The sequence below is a fragment of the Tenrec ecaudatus genome, chromosome X (assembly GCF_050624435.1).
Source record: "Tenrec ecaudatus isolate mTenEca1 chromosome X, mTenEca1.hap1, whole genome shotgun sequence".
Taxonomy (NCBI): domain Eukaryota; kingdom Metazoa; phylum Chordata; class Mammalia; order Afrosoricida; family Tenrecidae; genus Tenrec; species Tenrec ecaudatus.
In genome coordinates this window covers 80,758,590-80,778,706 of record NC_134548.1, presented here as the reverse complement: position 1 = coordinate 80,778,706, position 20,117 = coordinate 80,758,590, and the positions used below count along the sequence as shown (strand labels likewise).

Genomic DNA, 20,117 nt, shown 5'->3' with positions numbered 1-20,117 from the left:
ACCAGAATAAGAGATGGAGCTGTCTGAGAGGACCTAGACCAGCAAATGGACATTATAAAGAGTCTATTGTCCCATACTTTATCCCAGGATCCTGACTATGAAAGTGACAACCATGCCAAAAAATGTCCTCAATGTTTTGCTGCCCATAATACAACCTGGTAGATGGAGGAAGCAGAATTGCATTCCACTTCTGGAGATGCGTCCTGGTACCAAGTCACCATTCTCCAGCTCACCACCGATTTACTGAGCATGTCACTTGGGCAATGCCAAATGAGAAGGTACAGCTCAGTATTTATTCACTTTACCCTGAGACAGGGGTCATGTGTTGTATGCAGCCAAATTCACACGTGAGTGCTGGGGCAAGATGCCACCTCAGAACCATTCAGCCCCCTTTCCTGCATCCCCTGCCCCGTCCACTCCAGAGTTTGTCCAGACTTACAGACCCTGGAGAAGACATGCAAATCAGAAACCTGTGGCGCGCTATATCAGCTGGCAAGCATGACTAAGGAGTGGCACGCCCTCAACCTAGGTCACATGGAAAGGAGGTGTCAGCATTGGCTGTCACCTGGGTGTACACTCTCCTTAGCCCAGACACAAGCCAGAGAGCAGGTTTCCAGGCCTGCTGTCATGATTGAACTGGATCCCCTCTGTGCTTCACTTCCAGTTGTTTTTAACCCTTAACTTCTCTTATGTTTAGTTCACCCTGTGCTACATAGTTCTAGCCTCTGACTAGCTTACCAGAACCTCCCTCACTGCTTCCTTGGTCTGTCCCAGTGATATAAAGGACAGGCTACACTGAACAACTAAAGCCACGGAGGCCAGTTACTAGAGAGATTATCAAGAAACATACTTGGAAGCCTCCACCGGTCTCAAGCGATACCTCTGGCTGAAAGGCCTTGAAGGAGACCCTCCATCCAGTCTAGTGAGCGAACCTGTACAAAGCCACATGTCAAATGGACAACATGGCTGAGATTTGCCCTTAGGTCACTGTGTAAGCCAGTGCTTCCCGACCTTCCTAATGCCGCGACCCTATAATACAGTTCCTCATGTTGTAGTGACCCCCAACCATAAAATTATTTTTGTTGCTACTTCATAACTGTCATTTTGCTACTGCTATGAATCGGGCAACCCCTGTGAAAGGGTCGTTTGACCCCCAAAGGGGTTGCAACCCACAGGTTGAGAACCGTTGGTGTAAACGGATTCCCTTCCAATGCTTGACTTTATCTTCACACATACTCCTGCCTGACACAGCCAAACAAAAACATTTTTTTCTTGGTGTCTTGATTTTTAGTCCTGTTCCTGGAGTTATTTGGGGTGCTGATTCAGAAAATTGCATTGAATAGACTGCATCAATTATAGTTTCTTAGATATGGCATTCTGCTATATCTTTTTAGCTATTAAGTTAATCACAGCTATTGATTTATCATTCTACTTTTAAATATGAGAAGAATTCAGACCTACAAATTGTAGGATAATACAAAAAAGGTAAGAAATATTTGAAAAAGGATTAGGTATTCATAGAAAAAGTGGGGAGGACCAACTTCCAAGTGTGGGAAAAATGACTAACAATACTTTTAAGGACCTTAATGGGGGACTATGTCTGGTAATATGCACCTAATAAACCACATTGGCCCTAGTTTCTGTACACATCCTGGGGACCCATGCCAAGTGCCATAGACTGGGGCATTGAATCATGAATCTTCAAGGCGCACAACACGCTCCAAAGGCCATACCAGAGGGATCCATTGTGGAAACTCCAGTAGGTGAACTAGACTGTACCTCGAACACAGTTGTAAACTGAGGACTTAAGACTGAAATTACATGGTGTTTGAAGAAACAAAAGACAGCTAAACCAAAAGTATTGAATTGTTGGCAGGCAGACAAACATTGTCCCAGCACATCAAGGCCCTACTTGCTGTGTTAAGATATGTATTATTCTGGCAGATCTGTGATTGATATTGTCAGTGGATATTAATGTAAATTTTGCCTGACAACCAACTCCCGTTGTTTGTGTGAATAGCGTTCAGCAACATAAGGATTTATTTGTACAAATAATTCAGATATTGTGACATGTAATTAGCCTACACTTGTTCAACATCCCTCTCTCAACAGTGTTTTAAATATTAGTACCATGTGCTGGAAAAAATGGATGTCTACCTGCAGAAAAATGAAGCAAGACACTTATCTCACCCCATGCACAAGAATAAACTGAAGGTGGATCACAGATCTCGACTTTGCTGCAGGGACTACATAGGCTATCAGAAATAGGGAAAGACACAAATACAGATGAGTCACAAATTGACAAGTGGGACATACTGAAGATAAGACACCAGTGAACATTGAAAGAATTCACCAAGAGAGTACGAAAAGAGCCCACGGACTGGGAAAACATCTTTAGCAATGACACATCAGACAAAGACCTAATTACTAAAATCTACAATATTTTTTTAGCTTCCAAAAAGAAAAAAAACTAATTGCCCACTGAGGAGGTAGGCAAAAGACCTGAACAGAAGCTTCCCAAGGGCATAAATCTGAATGGCCAACAAACATATGAGAAAATGTTCCCAATCATTAGCCATAAGAGAAATGCAAAATAAAACAAGAACAAGATATCACCTGACACCCTCAAAGATAGCCCAATTCAAAAAGTCAGAAAGTAACAAGTGTTGGAGGGGCTGTGGTGAGATAGGAACTCTCATCCACTGCTGGTGGGCCTGTAGTTATGTACAGCCACTATGGAAATGGATTTGGTGATATCTAAAACCGATGGAAATGGAGCTACCATATGACCCAGCAATCCCCCTACTGGCCATATAACCAGAAGAGGCAAGAAACAAACCACCACCAGACATCTGTATTCCAATGTTTATCGCAGCACAGTTCACAATTTCAAAGAATTGGAAACAACCCAAATTCCATCAACAGGCAAATGGATTAAAAAACTGTGGTACATAGATACAGTGGAGTACTATGCAATGCTAAAAAGCAGTGATGAACACATGAAGCACATCACCGCATGGGAAGAACTGGAGGAAATTATACTAAGTGAAGTGAGCCAAGCACAAAAGGACAGTATAACATGAGTCCGCTGAGGTAAGCTTAAAAAAATACAAAAGGGGCTTACAAACATTCCTGGGGTGAGGTCCAGGTAGTATGGCAGGGGCCAGATCAAATCCAGGGATACATAGGTGAGCCAACTAAAAAAGAGGGGCAGAAAAAAAAATGGGTAGTGGTGGAACACGGCACTAACCCACCCAAGGGGAGAGTATTATTTATATCTCCACCGGGAAAGAGAAACCAGACTTCAACCTGGTGCTCTAAGATGTGAATGCAACAGGCGGGCGTGGAGTAGGGAACCAGTAGAGAGGTTTGAGGGGCTGGCCCCAATCCCAACTACGTGGACAGCTGCCCCTCCCCCCAGAAGAATTTACTTCAGAGGACAGCACTGAAGCTGCAGCTCAGGGAGAGGGATATGTCAGATCAGAGCACATGGAAGGAAATGAAGGGGGAGGAAGAGAGAATGGAGCACATCCTGGCCCACCAAGCCTTGAGGAGGATATCCCCACTAGAGCAGCCAATGCACAGAGAGGACCATATGGCCGGCTCCACTATGAGACACGACATCCCTCACTGACCCACAGCCCTACAGGGGACAACACTAGGGACAGAGTGTGAGAATTGCACCCTATCTAACCCCACCACACCGAGGCAAAACACTAAGGGCATGCAACAGAACAGCAAAAGGAGCAGAGCAAGGAAGTTCCGAGGGAGTAACAAAAATAGACTTTGGGGCCAGGGCATGGCACCCCATCAGACTCGACTGGAAAACACTCCTCAATGTCAACAAATAGACTTTGAACTATTTACAGACTTTTCTTTTTGTGTATGTCATTATTTTTTGTTGTTTTCTTTTGTTGCTTTGTTTTGCTCTATCTTGTTTTTGTGCATATTATTATCTATGCAGGTCTATCTAAATAAGATAGGCTGGATAAACAATCTGGAGAAAACAATGGGACTGATATTTCTTGGGGGACATAGGAGAAGGGAAGGTGGGGGAAAGTAAGTGGTGTTAGCAAACCTAGGGATGAGAGAACAAGTGATCCAATATCAGTGGCAAGGAGGGTATAAGATGCCTGATAGGGCTTGATCAAGGGTAATGTAACTGAGAGGAGTTATTAAAACCCAAATGAAGGCTGAGCATGAAGTGGGACAAGAGGAAAGCACTAGGAGGCAAAGGGCATTTATAGAGGTCTAGATACAGGCATGTACATATGTAAATATATTTATATATGATGATGGGGAAATAGATCTATGTGCATATATTTATAGGTTTCGTATTAAGGTAGCAGATGGACATTGGGCCTCCACTCAAGTACTCCCTCAATGCAAGAACACTTTGTTTTATTAAACTGGCATTCCATGATGCTCACCTTCCTGACATGATCGCTGAAGACCAGTGGGTGCATAAACAAATGTGGTGAAGAAAGCAGATGGTGCCTGGCTATCAAAAGAGATAGCATCTGGGGTCTTAGAGGCTTGAAGGGAAAGAAGCAGCCATCTAGTTCAGATGCCCACAAGGCAACAAAAGCCCACATGGAAGAAACACACCAACCTGTGTGATCACGAGGTGTGAAAGGGATCAGGTATCAGGCATCAGAGAACAAAACATCATGTTATTGTGAATGAGGGGGAGTGTGGAGTGGAGACCCAAAGCCCATCTGTAGGCAACTGGACATCCTTTTCCAGAAGGGCCTTGGGGAAGAGACGAGCCAGTCTGGGTGCAGTGTAGCAAAGATGAAACATACAACTTTCTTGTAGTTCTTTAATGCTTTCTCTCCCCCACTCTCATGATCCCAATTCTACCTTACAAATCTGGCAAGACCAGAGAATGTACACTGGTACAGACAGGAATTGGAAATAGGGAATCCAGGACCAGATGAACCTTTCAGGACCAGTGGTGAGAGTGGTGATACTGGGAGGGTGGAGGGAAAGTGGGATGGAAAGGGGGAACCGATCACAAGGATCTACATATAACCCCCTCCCTGGGGGATGGACAACATACAAGTGGGTGAAGGGAGACATCGGACATTGTAAGACATGACAAAATAAAAATAATTTATAAATTATCAAGGGTTTATGAGGGAGGGGTCCGGGAAGGGAGAGGAAAAATGAGGAGCTGATACCAAGGGCTCAAGTAGAAAGCAAATGTTTTGAGAATGATGAGGGCAATAAATGTACAAATGTGCTTGACACAATGGATGGATGCATGGATTGTGATAAGAGCTGTATGAGCCCCCAATGAAATGATTTTTAAAAATTATTACCATAGGCTAATCAATGACACTATTAACAGAAGATCCTGTGTACCAGGGAGTTGAATAATAAGATTCTCTACCATAAATTTACAAGGAAGTCTCTAAGGAGAGCCCAAGCCAGGCATGGATTTTTGGCTGCATTTAATCCTGGCTAAAATCTAAGAACAATTAGTTCTTGTGACATGCCCCTGCCTGGTACTAGCCCCCATGAAGGAAGCACTGAAGATATATGTGCTAGAACAAAGTGTGGTGAAGAAATTAGATGGTGCATGGCTGTCAGAATAGCATCTGGGATCTTAAAGATTTGTTTCCAAACAAGCAGCCAGCTGGGCTCTGTGGCACACTGGACCCCTAACTCTTCCCAACAAGTGATTCAAACAAGCAGCCATTTATGTGGGATGTCAACTAAATTCACATGGAAGAAGCACACCAACATCCCTGACTCAAGGATTGTAAATGATATAATCCAAAGATGAAAGGAGGAATAGTATCGGAGCTAAAAACGTGAGATTCTGGATTTCAAAAGCCTATGAATGACAGTGGAATTCCAAAATACATTTGTGAGATCTACACAGGAAATAAGCCTTTGCTGATTTCCCTCTAACCATAAATGAGGGATGGAAATAAACTGGTTACCAAAGCGAGTGTATTAGAGAAAACGATAGTAGATCAAAACAATAAACCTGACTTGAAGGGTTAAAACCCTGTCACTTCATTTCCCCTCTCATTCGCTTTGGGCGAGATCTGGTTTTCAATATTTTTTGTCTTTTTTTTACATAATAGGGTTTATCTCTGATACATCAATATACATCAGATACATCATTATGGGTAGCTGTCTTAAATTTTTTTTCATGCGTTTTTCTGGTTGTTTTTTTTTTTGCATATGAAACCCAGGATTGATGAACCTATGGAGCAAACAACTAGAATAGGGGTTCCTTAGCGGGCAGAGTGGGAGTGGGGTGGCGTAGGAGGAAGGGGAGGTGGTATCAGGAGTTCAAGAGGAAGAGCTTTGAAACTGATTGTGGTAACAGCTGTATAGAACTGATTGATGCGATTGAACTATGGAATCATATGATGTTTGGATGATCTCCTAATAGAAAAGTTTGGGGAAGAAAAAAAAGAATTAGGTATTAAGGGACTTCCAAGGGAAGCCATATATGGACCCATGGTGGCTAGTTGGTTACACAATGAAGTGCTAATCATAAGGTCAGTGGCTTGAACCCCACTAGTCACTCTGCAGCATTTAAAAAATTAAAATGTTTGGAAACCCAAAGGGGCAGTTCTTCTCCGTCCTATAGGGCGCCTATGAGTTAGAATCAACTAGACGGCAGCAGATTCTTCTGTTTGGTTGGGGAGGCCATGCAATCTCTACAGAGACTATAAGCTGACTACTGCAAAGCCAGAACACAGCTGGAGATGAGTGGAACATAAAGAAGAATATTGAAAGGGCACATAAATGGAAGGTGTGAGGCTAATTTAGAGTGTCAAAAATGTAAAACTTCACAGAAATTTTCATAAATATTTTGAAGATCTAAATTTTCTTCAAATTATGCAGTAAATGTTTCAGAACACATTTGATTATATAGAAGTCAATGGAAAATTCATGTTAAATGTTTCAGAGGTGAGGTTGATTCCAAGCTTCTTTCTAAGAAAAATGCTAACTTGTATGAGCTTTGTGCACAGGTGGAGATGTTGTGCTATCTTATAACTAAAGTGAAACATTTTAATTTTAATAAAGTAGTTTGAACTCTGACAGATTCCTTCTCTGTTTCAGAACATTTGAATCTCTATTTACTGTACCAAGTTAACTACCAGCCAGTTAGTTGATAATGACTCATAGTGATCCTACAGGACAGAGTTGAACTTCTCCTATGAGATTCTGAGGCTGTAAACCTTTATGGGGGCAGAAAGTCTCATCTTTCTCTTGCAGGGTGGCTAGTGGGCTTGAATAGTTGACCTTGTGATTAGCAAGTCAAACGCATAATTCCCTAGGCCGATAGGGCTTAGTTATTGTACAGGAACTCTTATTTGTGACCCCTTTTAAAGATAACAAGTTGGGACTGCTTGCTATTCAGTCCCTAATTAAGGTGAAGTGATATTTGGGGGGAAATTTCAAGTTCATGTAATTTGCACTGCTCAATTGTATCTTCGGATCAAAGGAAACAAGTGAAACCTAACTTGATCTCACTATTTAGTACCACACAGCTACCTTGACTAAAGCCCCTGTGCACTTCCGCTAGCTCAGGCTCGCTACCACAATGCAGTGCTAGTATAAGAAAACCCCAATTGTTTACGGATGAGCCGAGTGAGAATGGTGTATGTTCTGTATCTCAAAAACGACCGCTGATAGAAGAAAACAGGTGCCAGCTGTTGGAATCAGTACGTCAAATACCTAGAAACAAGTCTCACATTGGAGGTACCAAAATGTTCCCAGTGCCCTTGGACCTGCTTGCCAAATCTGAGCCCTCTCCTCTCACCATCTTGCCCTCCTGGGCATCCCTGATGGATACAGCGCAATGTTGCCGGCTCTGCTCCTTTTCTTAATATTGCCTCAAGGATCGAGGGTTGATCGAGGGTTGGGCGAGGGTGGGAGGAGGAGGAGGAGGAGGAGGAGGAAGAAGTTTTCTACAGTAAAGAGAGACTCCTTCTAGACTGCAGTTTGCGCCCCAGGGTAACCGTTGGACTCCAGCTCCTCGCCAGTGGTCTTTGCCGGAGAGAGCCGAACTGGTCTTTCCTTCCCAAGCAGTCAGAGAGGACCCGATGCCTGCTCTTGAACTCATCCTTCAGCTTAAGGATTTCTTAGTTGAAAAGGAGCAAGGACGTTTCATTCTATAGACTGCAGCTGCTGCAACCTCCAGGCTGGGGCATCTTCATGCCTCTCACATGGTGGGCAACCCATTCCTTTTGGCTGTCCTGCAATTAAACAGGCTTAAGTCTACCCACGATTAACCCTGGGACTTCTAGGTATAAACATGCTGCCACTGAGTCAATGATGACTCATAGTGACCTCCTGCGTGTTTCTGAGACTATAGCTTTTTAGAGTAGAAAGCCCAGTCTTTCTCCCTCAGAGCTGCTAACGGTTTTGAACTTCCGACCACACAGATTGCAGTCCAACATGTAACCACTACACCAACACGGCTCCAGAGATATAAACATAGGGGCCCTTATAAGGAGACCCACTGCTTGCCTTTAGTCCAGGGAATACTTTTTAACAGTGGTGAAACACACATTTACTATGTCAGTTCTCACCACAAAATGCCAGCTAAATCAACTGGTTTAATCGCCCTTCAACACTGAACTTGTAGTGACTGGCAGCAGGACAAGTGTAGCCTAAGTGTTGTGACCAGAGGGAAGCCAACAGTAAATTAAGTCTGACAGATAAACCTCAGCCCAGTCTCTGGCTTTTGAGTCCAAAGGCAAAAAGGAAAGAGCTGGAAGAAGAGGAATCACAGAGGAACCTAGTCCCCTGGCTAGTTTCTGGTAAAGCCATCCGTGGGAGGTAAGAAGCCTTTTTTGTTTTTGCCAAAAAGTCTGGGGGTCAGTGAAGCTGGCTTCCTGGAACCTTTTACAGAGCTTCCTCCCTCCGAAGGCACAAGTAACACATAGTCAGTATGGCAAGGTTGGGAAATAGAGAACATAATAAGAATTAAACAAAATCTTCAAGATATTCAGCATCCCACTGTACACGTTGCTGCCTTTCTTTCTCATGCCCCCCCCCCATATTTGCAGAGCTGAGCTAATTCTGCAAGCTCTTGATCCCTAGGCTTTCCAATGGCTGATCCCCATGCAGGAGTACCTGGGGGGCACCAATGGGTAAGTGTCTGACTACCAGGCCAAAGGTTGGTGCTCTGAACACCTGAAGTTGTCTGGGAAGATGGCTTGGTGATCTGCCCCCAGTTTGGTGGCCTAGTTCTAGCCTGCACACATGGTTGGCATTGGCTCGATGGCGGTTAAAGACACAAGCCACCAGCGCGGCCCCACATGCAGAACAATTGATGAAAGCGGCTGCTCTCCGAATCTGCTGGACACGTGTCTAGTTTTCCCCTACCCCGCAACAAGCAAGAGCACACAATGAAGAAACTGCATCAGCTTTTCAGCTTAGTTCCTTAGGAGAGAGTTCCAGAGGGGCAACTGCTGTTCTTCGAAGTTGTGGACCTTGTCTGCTCCACTCCTCCTGCTGCCTGGGTCCCTGTGGGAGGCATGCAAAGGACAGGCGCCTTGCACCCCCACTTCCAGGGGCCCTTCAGCACAGACTCTGGACTCATCACCTCGGCCAGGGAAGGAGCATGGGAGCACGGCGTTGGTGTGCCCCTACTGGCAGGACGATTCGGGTTTCTCTTGACTTATTTTCCCTCCTTTCCCGGATCTTCATGTTTGTTGTGATAAAGTAGCTGTAGGAGGAACGATGGGCTTTGAGTGCTTCCTTGGGTTGAAAGAGGGAATGCATTCAGGAATAAGAAGGAAGCCCCAGCCCAAGGATTCCCAGAGGCTTAGGAGGAAACCCGGTTGACATAATTGTGTGGTATTAATGTATTACTGTATTGTGAAGATAAGAAATTGTGTCTTTCAAAGTTTTCTCTCCTCAATAAAGAATAGTGGGCGGGTAGATATGGTCTTTCTGAGTTATTGAACAAGTATAGACGGGCACTCATTAGGCACCAGGAATTTTCTAATTTCCCTGCCTGAACCTTTGAAATCGTTAGATAGGGGAACCAAGACCACAGCGGCCCAAGGGACCTGCCTACAGTCTCATGCATTTGTGGATGGCAGTTGTTGGGAGGGACTGGGCGTTAGTCCTCCCAACATATTTGTGGGAGTATAAAAGGGCAGGTGGCCTATCTGTACCCTCCAGCAAGAAGAGAGAGAGGAGAAAAAAAGAGAACTGCCTCCCCACCCCACTCACCCGCTCCCTCAGCTTTTTCACGAAAGGGAGGCCTGACAGGTAAATATGCCAGGCCTTTCAATTTTTGGCACTAGGTGGCGCTATAGGACACCAACACCAGCTGGAGATGCAGTCCCCAGACTCTTCTGCAAGACTGCACAGCTCCCCATAGAATATGGAGCAAGAAGAAACGGAATCTCACTATGGATTTGACCAAGCTTCTTCAGCAATAAATTGCAAACATCGCCCCTGCCCCTCCAGGGGAAAATAAGTGAGGGGCCTCTCCAATTACTTTACAGACATTCTCGGATTTCTTTCTGATAAAAGTTCTGGATATTATTCTTACTGATGAGGAAGCTGAGGCTCACAGCTGATTCACAACCCTGCGTCTGCCCATTCGTCAGCTTCTGGAACACCTAGTCACGGTGGCTAAGGGTCTGCGTCCACTCTTCTGGCCCTACTGCCTTAGGGGCTAGGTTGGCCTCCTGGTTCTTTGTCCTGTTTACCACCCCTCAGAACACAGGATTCCAGTGGAGAAACAAACTCTGGTTTCAGAGACATTGTCTTTGCTTTTTTAAGGGAAGGGAAAGAAAGGGGGAAAGATGGGAAGAAAGGAAGGTAGAGAAGAAGGAAGGAAATCAGTGTGTTTTTAATTACCTGCACGTCACCCATATAATCCAGTTTCATTGCTGGAACAACTCAGTGAGGCAGGTAATGGTATCTGAGCCGAGAGACCGAGATCTCAGAGACAACCAGTTCCACGAAAATCCCATTTCATCCAGTTTAGAGCTCTGCGACACGCAAACCTACACTCTGTCCACTCATCCACCATGCTGCCTCCTAGTAAAGCCCCTAACACGCTCTAGCTTCAACCTACCTGCCTTCTAGCTTCCCTCAAAGCATTCGTTCGTGCATTAGATGTACTCTCTGGGGGCTTGGGGAGAAGTAGTCACGTAACTGTTCTGCCCCCATAGGGAAGGCTCTGAAAAGCAAGGCAAGCCAGTGGCAGCTCACTGAGTATGTGGTGATCACGTTGGGCCAACTGCCCTTTCTGTAGAGCCCAAGGCTCTGGGGCCATGGGCTGTCTCCGTGAGCACTAAGGCTTTGAATTATGCTTCAGGGTTCAGAGGTGGTCTCTATCATCCCTGGGATTCCTCATAACATGACAGGTAGGGATGGCCAATCAGAGCAGGTAGGGGAAAGATTGCTACATAGGGTCGGCCCTGCTTCAACCCTGCCCCTGGAAGCCCTGGAGAGAAAGGAACCCTGGATTGCGATGGAGCCCTGCTCCTGACATGCTCTGAAAGGTTGAGTGAATCTCGCCCCCACTTGGGCCACATCTGTCCAGGCACTGTTGCATCCCCAGGGGCCAGCACACAGCTGGGTACACAGTAGTGAATAAATGGGCTGCACGGATGGAGACCTTGAGATAGCCTGCTAAGGACATGTGAAGAACAGATGGCTATGTGGCTATGCGCTTATAAAAATCCAGGGAAAGTCTCTTTAGCTGTGAAGTAGGTCCCACTCTTTTCCTCATCCATTCTCTACGTGGGGAAACTGGCAGCTGAGAGGTTGAGTACCTGGCTCACGATCATTTGCCACATTTGATTGAATCTACCAATTCGACATTCAGGATCCTCCATTTACTGCACCCACAGAATCTCCAGGAATCTCTCTTTCTAAAAAACTCCCTAAGCAGTTTCAACACCTAGCCTAACCCAGCCCAGTGCAGAAAAGAACGTTGGAAGCGAATGTGCCCTGGTGACATCTGAAGACCTGTTTGGTATTGAGGTGTCCCACACAGAACTCTCTTGGAGCTCAAACTATGCTTAAAAAAAATCTTATCAGCCCATCATGGTGCAAATGAATTCTTTAAAAAGGATAAGATACAGACCCCCCCCCCAAAATTAACCACATGACCTTGACCCTAAAAACAAAAGCAAAATGACCAAACAAATGACAAGTTGATTCTGACCCATGGCAGCTCCATGGTTTCAGAGTAGAACTGTGCTCTGTAGTTTTTTCCTGGCAGAGAAGAGCTCTGCCGGCATAGTAGATTGTGTATCACACTACTAGCCATGCAGTTTGCAGTTGGAAGCCACCAGCCTCTCTTCGGGCCAAAAATGAGCCTCTCTGCTTCCATTAAGATATCCAGGTTCAAAAACCCACAGAGAAAGTTCTACTCTATTGTATATGGTAGCTGGGTGTCAGAATTTACTAGCTAGCAGTGAGTTTGGTGCTTTGGCTTGGATCAATCAGAAGCAGATTGCCAGAGACCTTTCTTCGGAGGTGCTTCTGGGTGGAATTGAACAACCAACCTTTCAGTAGCCCAACACTTAACTGTTTGCTCTACCCAGAGACTCTCTTGCTTCTAGGTCTAGCAATTTCCTCCTCGGTGACAGGAGGAGATTGGGTTATGTGGTGCCTGAGGCCCAGTACTGGCATGTAGTAAATGATCAAGAAATATAAGTGTAACAATAGCTCAGCATGCACCATAGTCTGGTGTGAGGTCATCCCTCCTGGACACTGGCTGAGATAACCATTGTGCCCTCCAGAGGGGGCTATGTTATAGGGTGAGTACAGAAGTGCTGGCTCTGAGGAACCAGGTCCACCAGTCTAAGGCTCTATATACCCGTATCTGCCTGAAAGGAGTCCCGCAGGGTCTTAGCTGCTCGCCAGTGGAGAAGGATGGACAGCAGCAAGGTGAGAGAGTACTCTAACTTGGAAGACGACAGGAGTCCACCTCTGGCTAGCCCTTCCTGCATCCTGTCCAGACAAGGAAAGCTCAGCAGGCCCCTTCTCTCTAGGGACTGAACAGACAAGAAATACAAAGCCCAGGGTTTTCAGTTGCCCTGGTAACAAATGGAGCTCACGTGGCTCTTAAAAGCTTGGGTAGCTAGTTCCTTTAACAGAGAGCAGGCGCTGACCTGCTCCCTGAGCCCTCTTTTCCTTTCCTTTCCTGCCTTCCACCCATTGGGACAGAGCTGTGCCCCTCACCCCAACAACTCTCCTGTGTAGGGAGGGGTATCATAATGTGGCTCCCTGGCTTTTTCCTCCTGATCTTGCAGTGGGTGTTAATAGGAATATGAATGATGTCAGCCTGCGAATTCATGGAGCCAGCCGCTGGCCTATGCAAGCCTGGCCTGGGGGGTGGGGATGGGGTGGGGGGACTTGGAGGCAAACAGTCTCAGCAATGAGAGCTCTCCCTGCTCCGCTCACCCTTTCCGTAGGTAGGGTCTGTAGGGAGGTTGAGGCAAGGCCGAGAGAGTGTTGAGAAGTGTCGGGCTTCTTTTCACTGATCAGCTCTCTTCCTTTCTCACCTGGACCGCCTGCAGTACCCTTAATGATGGCTGAATGAACACACCTGTTGTGTGGCTGCTAGCGAGGGAGAAGGAGGCTCTCCTTTGAACATACAGACCTGGTCGTACACAAGATCCCTCCAAGGCTTTCCTAGTTCTCTGGAAACATTTAAACCACGTTGCCACCAGGGCTTCTGTAGATATTAATATATTAATATATGTATTAAATGAGAAAATTAATGTGAACCAACCTAGTAATGATCCCCAAACCCAAACTAAACCCACTGCCAACAAGTTGATTCCAACTCATATTGAACCAATAGGGTGGAGTAGAACTACTACTTGGGGCTTCTGAGGCTGTAAATCTTGAAAGGAGCAGACAGATGTATTTTTCTCCCAAGGGGCAGCTGGTGGGTTTGAAGCGCTGACCTTGCAGTTAGCAGCCCAATTCATGAACCAATGCACTCCCAGGGTGGTACAATAACAATAAAAATAGCTACTACACTAGATGTTTCACACTGTTTAACTCAGAGAATCATCACGAGTACCTTATCAGGTAAGTAGTCTATTGTTCCTCATTTTGCACATGAGAAAATGCCTCCTTGCTCAATAGTACTCGCATACAAGTGCCTTGAAGCCTGTCAGTAAAACAGGCTAGTGCCCCAAGTGGGAGTCTTCATCCCTCTGGGAGTCTGCTGAAATCTTCAGACTCCTTTTCCAAGTAATGTTTCCAGATGCATAAAACAAATTCGAGAACATTACAAAGAAAACCAATCAGAATGAAATCCTGTAGGGTCAATGTAAGCTGGAATTGACTTGAAAGCAGTGGGTTTAGCTTTGGATAGAGTTTAGTAGTTTCAAAGAAGTGTATTTATTTCAAAATAAATGCTTTGGGGGGATATTTGCAACAACCCTGAAATGAGAAAAAGTATTTGTGATTTCTATAAGTGATAAAATCATAGATAATGTTAATATTATTATGGTTTGTTGTCTACACAGCTAATGAATGAGAATTATAAATTTCTGTTAGAACCTAGTCAAAAGACATAAAATAAATTAATTTTCCCATTTCAGTTTATTACTCACTACTGTCAAGTCAATTCTGACTCATAGCAGCCCTAAAGGTAGAACTGCCCCTTTGGGTTTCTGAGGCTGTAAATCTTTACAGGAGCAGAAAGCCTCATCGTTATCCTTCAGAGTGCCTGGTGGGTTCAAACTGCTGACATTGTGTTTAGTATCCCAATGTGTACTCCACTATGGCACCAGGGCTCCTCATTTAAAATCACAGATCCCCCTGGACTCTATCCATACATCCTTTGGAGGTCCAGGCAGCTCAAGTTAAGAAGGCCTGCTCTCGGAGGCCAGAGAAAAGACAATGGTCACACTGTGAGCTACAGGGAGAATTTGGGGGCTGGCGCAAAGACAAGTGTGTGGTTTCTGTTTCAAGAACTGTTTACAGAAATCATAAAGTCCGACAGCTTTCTCTTCCTCTTTTTCCTGAGTCAGCAGCCCAGGGTGGGGCCAAGACTGTTACACATGTTTTGAATTTCAAGTTCATCCCTAAGAGTTGATATTTAAAATCTTTGTTAGCACTCCCTTACCAGTGGAATCTTGCTGGGTTTTGACTCATTTTAAAATTCAGACCTGCTCACACACTCAGATTTCCCATTACTTGGAAAGCATTTGTGTCATGGATTGGATTGTTGTTGTTAGGTGCCATAGAGTTGGTTCCTACTCATAGCGACCCTATCTGTGTATGACAGAACGGAACACTGCCTGGCCTGTTTCTGTTCCCATAATGGTTGCTAAGCTTGAGACCATTGTTACAGGTACGATGCCACTAGATCCCATTGAGGGTCTTCCTCTTTTTCCCACCCTTTACCTTTCTCCTTTGGGGTTAGGCTTCGCCAGGAACTAAAGGTCCTGGAAGCAGTACTCGACACTTCATCTGACAATGCTCCAGTGTAACGCATGAGGTTTCCAGTATGTGATGATGCCCTTCTATTCTGGAGGGTTTCCATGGCAAACTCTTCAGAACTCTTCAGAAGCCTGTAGCTTCTTTGTAGCCTGTTCTTAGTCTGTAAGTTCTGCTGAAACTTGTTCACCTTGGGTGATCCTGCTGGCATGTCAACTACCAGTGGCATAGCTTCCAGCATCACAGCAACATACAAGTCACCACAGTATGAGAAATTGACAGACAAGTGTTGGGATTAAATTGTATTCCTCCCAAATGTGTGTCAACTTGGCTGGGCCATGGTTCTCAATGGTCGGTTATATAACTATGCAATCATCCACCATTATGTGATATGATGTGATCAGCTAATTGATTATAAGGGGCTTAGGGTGAGTTTCAACACCCTTACTCAGGTCACAGCCCTGATCTAATGTAAGAGACAGTTCCTTGGGGTGTGACCTGCATTACCTTTTATCAGTCAACAGATAAAAGGAGAAACCAGCAGAGAGGAACAGACTTGCCTACCACCAAAATAAATAAATAAATAAAAGAAAGAAGATGGAATGGGAGCTTCTCCTTTGGACTCAGGCTCCTTGTGTTAAGAACATCCTACATTTGGGAAGAGAGATGTCAAACCCATAAAGATTGCCCAGGAGCAGAAGCTCAGAAGAGACAAGGACCTTTCTCCAGAGACGATTATAAAAGAAAGCCTTCCCTCTGAGCTGACATCTGGAATTTGGACTTCTAGCCTCCTAAAGTGTGAGAAAATAAATTTGCTAAAGTCACCCATTTATGGTATTTCTGTTATAGCAGCACTAGATCACGATGGCAATCTGTAAGTGGATATCTCGTTGACTAGGATATTTTCTGAGCTAGTGAACACTTCCACCCCACATTACAGGCAGGCTTAAGGTAGCGAGAAGGGGAAAGATGACACGCTGGGCCAGGCACTCCAGGAGATCAGTCAGGTTGGCATTTTCTAAAAATACCGAATGCTTTTTCCTGACTTCCTGACTGTAACACCTGTCAACCGGTACCGTGCCAAGCAGGACAATACAGTCCTGGGTTCTCTGACCACAGAGACATATGGTGGAAACAGCAGGAGGTGTGAGCCTTTCTAACTTGTGGCCATTGTCAGTGTCAGCCCTCAAAGTGAGCACGGCTCAGACAGAGCAGCGTCAGGCCTGGCCACGATGCCCCCCTTGGAGGCCTCAGCTCGGCAGAGCCCACTGCGGTGCACTCTTTCCTAGCTCCTCATCGCTCACTGCGTGGAGCTGATTCCTGGGGTGGGAAGCCTCACAGAGCGGCTAGCAGATTAGAAGTTCTGGCTTGGGGTTCAGGAGCCTCGGTGGCACAGGGCGGCTGTGATCCTCAAGGTCAGCAGTTCAAAACCATCGGCTGCTCCATGGGAGAAAGATGCGTCTTTCTACTCCTGTAAATAGTTACAGTCTCAGAAATTCACAGGGGCAGCTCATTAAGAGTCAGCATTGACTCGATGGCAGTGAATTTGGTTTGGCTTGGAAAGACCCTCATATTTACCCAGAAATGAAGAACACTTGGCTGATGTAATGTGCTTAAAAAAGAAATGAAGCCAGCAGTTTCATTTCCAAAAGGAGAAGGTGGGTCTGTGACAGCCTTACGTACCATAGTTAGCTGACAAAGCAGGGTGACCATGAATATGCCTCAGTTAGTCAGAGGTACAGAACAGTAAGCTTTCGGGGGTTCAGGCAGAGCCCTCCACTTGCTGGAACGTAGAGAAGGCTTATTTCCCTGATTATAAAATAAATACATGTGTGCCTTTAGGTTGGCCAGGGCTCCCAAACATAGGCAGAATCTGAGTGCCAATAGAGAATTCAAAAGAACGTTGGTTAGCTAGACTGACCAAGGGGAACAAAGACAGAACACTTCAATTACTAAAACCATACAGGAGAGAAGGGACATTATTATTGACAAATGTGGCAACATATAGAAAGAATGATTCTCCATGACCAAGGGCAATTTATTTTAGGAATGCGAATCAATCATTGTGATATACCATTTTAACAGAATAAAAGATTTGAAAAACCACATGAGCACCTTATGAGACACTGATAAAAGCACTTGGCTAAACCGAATACCCTTCGCTGAGGAAGACACTCAATGAATTTAGAACATAAGGGGTTCCTTGACCTATTAGTGGGCATGTAGAGCTACCAACAAATTGAATGTGGAAGCACTGATGCTTGCCCTCTAAGATCAGGAGCAAGGCAAGAATGTCAGTCCCACTGCTTCTATTCAACACAGTACTGGAGGTTCTAGTTAGGGAAATTAGGCAGGATATCCAAATTGGAGAAATAAAAGTAAAACTATCAATTTGCAGATGACATGATCTTGAATATGAAAGATTTTAAGGTATCCACTAAAAAGTATTAGAACTAATATACACTTAACGATGACAAATATGAATATGGAATTAAAACAATTCCATTTACAATAGCATCAAAAACAATAACATAGCTAGGAATGAATTAAGGATAAATTTATCAAGAGAAGTGATTCCCTTACAGAAGGGTCACAGGGAAGAGATGAGCCAGTCAGGGTGCAGTGTACCAACGATAAAGCATACAACTTTCCTCTAGTACCTAAATGCTTCCTCCTCCCCCACCCCCACTATCATGATCCCAATTCTACCTTACAAATCTGGTTTGACCAGGGGATGGACACTGGTACAGATAGGAACTGGAAACACCGGGAATCCAGGTCAGATGATCCCTTCAGGACCATGGTGAGAGTGGCGATGCCGGGAGGGTAGAGGGAGAGTGGGGTGGAGAGAGGGAACCGATTACAAGGATCTACGTATAACCTCCTCCCTGGGGGATGGACAACAGTAAAGTGGGTGAAGGGAGACGGACAGTGTAAGATATGACAAAATAATTATTTATAAATTATCAAGGGTTCATGAGGGCATGGGGAGGGGGGAGGGGGAAAATGAGAAGCTGATGCCAGGGGCTTACCTGGAGAGCAAATGTTTTGAGAATGATGAGGGCAATGAATGTACAAATATGCTTTACACAATTGATGAATACATGGATTGTGATAAGAGTTGTATGTGCCCCTAATAAAATGATTTATTAAAAAAGAGAAGTATATACTCTGCAAATTGTGAAACGTGGAAAGAAAAATATGGAAGACTGAAATAAATAGAAAGATGCTCATTGTTCATGGATTGGAAAATTTAACATTGTTAAGATGCTAATATTACCCAAAACAATGCAAAAATTTCCATCTATTTGATGATATCTGAGAAGTATTTGTAATAGTGTCTCTTATGACTATATGTGACTGCATACACTCACCTGCACTTATATATAGTTCTATCTTTGCATGCAGACTAGCATCAGTATTCTCATATCAATCATATACATACATATGTGACCATACATTTATTTTTTGGTAATTTTGCCAAATATATATGGTAAATTCTTTAGTGTGCTCTAACTAAAAATTGACTGCCATTGAGTCTATTCCAACTCATAGCAACCCTATAGGACAGGGAAGAATTGCCCCTTTGAATTCTTGAAAGAGTGAATCTTTACAGGAGTGTCTCTGTAAAAGGAGAGACTTTTACAGGAAAGTCTCGTCCTTCTCTTGAGGAGTGTCTGGCGGGTTTGAACTGCTGACTTTAGCAGTCCAACATGGTTCCTTGGCATATACCCTAGAGATATAATAAAACAGATACTAACATATGAACACCTATGTTTCTTGCAGCATTACTCACAATAGGGTTTATTTAGCATCATGGATTTTACAGTTAAAGAGCCCAGTATCATGTTATCACTTCTGTTCTATGTCCTAATTCATTGGAGTGTGTCTGGGCTTTAACAGATAGCAAATGGCCAGCCAAGGTAAGGTACAGCAATTGGTCTCTATTCTTTTAGAGCATAGAGGGAGAAGAGTTAGAAGCAGGAAGAAGAAATGTGGTGTTGATTGTCTCCATGGCATGAGAACAAAGAACTGGATGGTGCCTGGTTACCAATACTGAACACTTTTATCAAAGATGCTAAAGAAGGATCCTAGTGACAATAGGAAAAAATACAGAACAGCATTTTAGTGATCATGGAATCTAAACATTCGGAAGCAATGGAGACTGCATACCACCCCCCACCCCCACCCGCTCCCTGGAACTACTGCCCTGAGATAATCTTTAACCCTGAAACCATGTCACATATATACCCTGAAACCTTCTGAGACCTAATAACAGTCTGGCACGATCATTGTTCTTTGTAAGAACGTACTATATGTGATCATGCTGATAACAGCGTCTCAAAAGTTACACAGGAAGCACTAATGGCAGAGAGTTTATGTCAAGAGGGAAGGAATAAATTGGAAAAGGAAGATGAGAACGGTGTTACAATATGTAGAATGCAATTGTCACTGTCTGCACATGTAGAAACTGCTGAATTGGTGTATGATGTGGTGTGTATATATATAGCAAAGTCACCCCATGTTCCTTGGCTGGGGCACTTAATAATGTTGTGATGACAACAGTTCCCAAATTAATCTACATATTTACAGCAATCACTATCAGAATCCCAGCTGGCTTCTTCACAGAAATCGACAAGCAGATTCTAAAATGTGTATGGAAACCTAAAACCCCAAACCACACTCATATTGCCATCCAGTCCATT

At 44.4% G+C, this 20,117-nt stretch overlaps 1 protein-coding gene across 3 annotated transcripts in view; it reads right to left on the bottom strand.

The window, feature by feature from the left end:
• NHSL2 (NHS like 2) overlaps positions 1-20,117 on the bottom strand; it is a 200,923-nt gene that overhangs the window by 17,108 nt on the left and 163,698 nt on the right. The gene's annotated exons all lie outside the window — the stretch shown is intronic.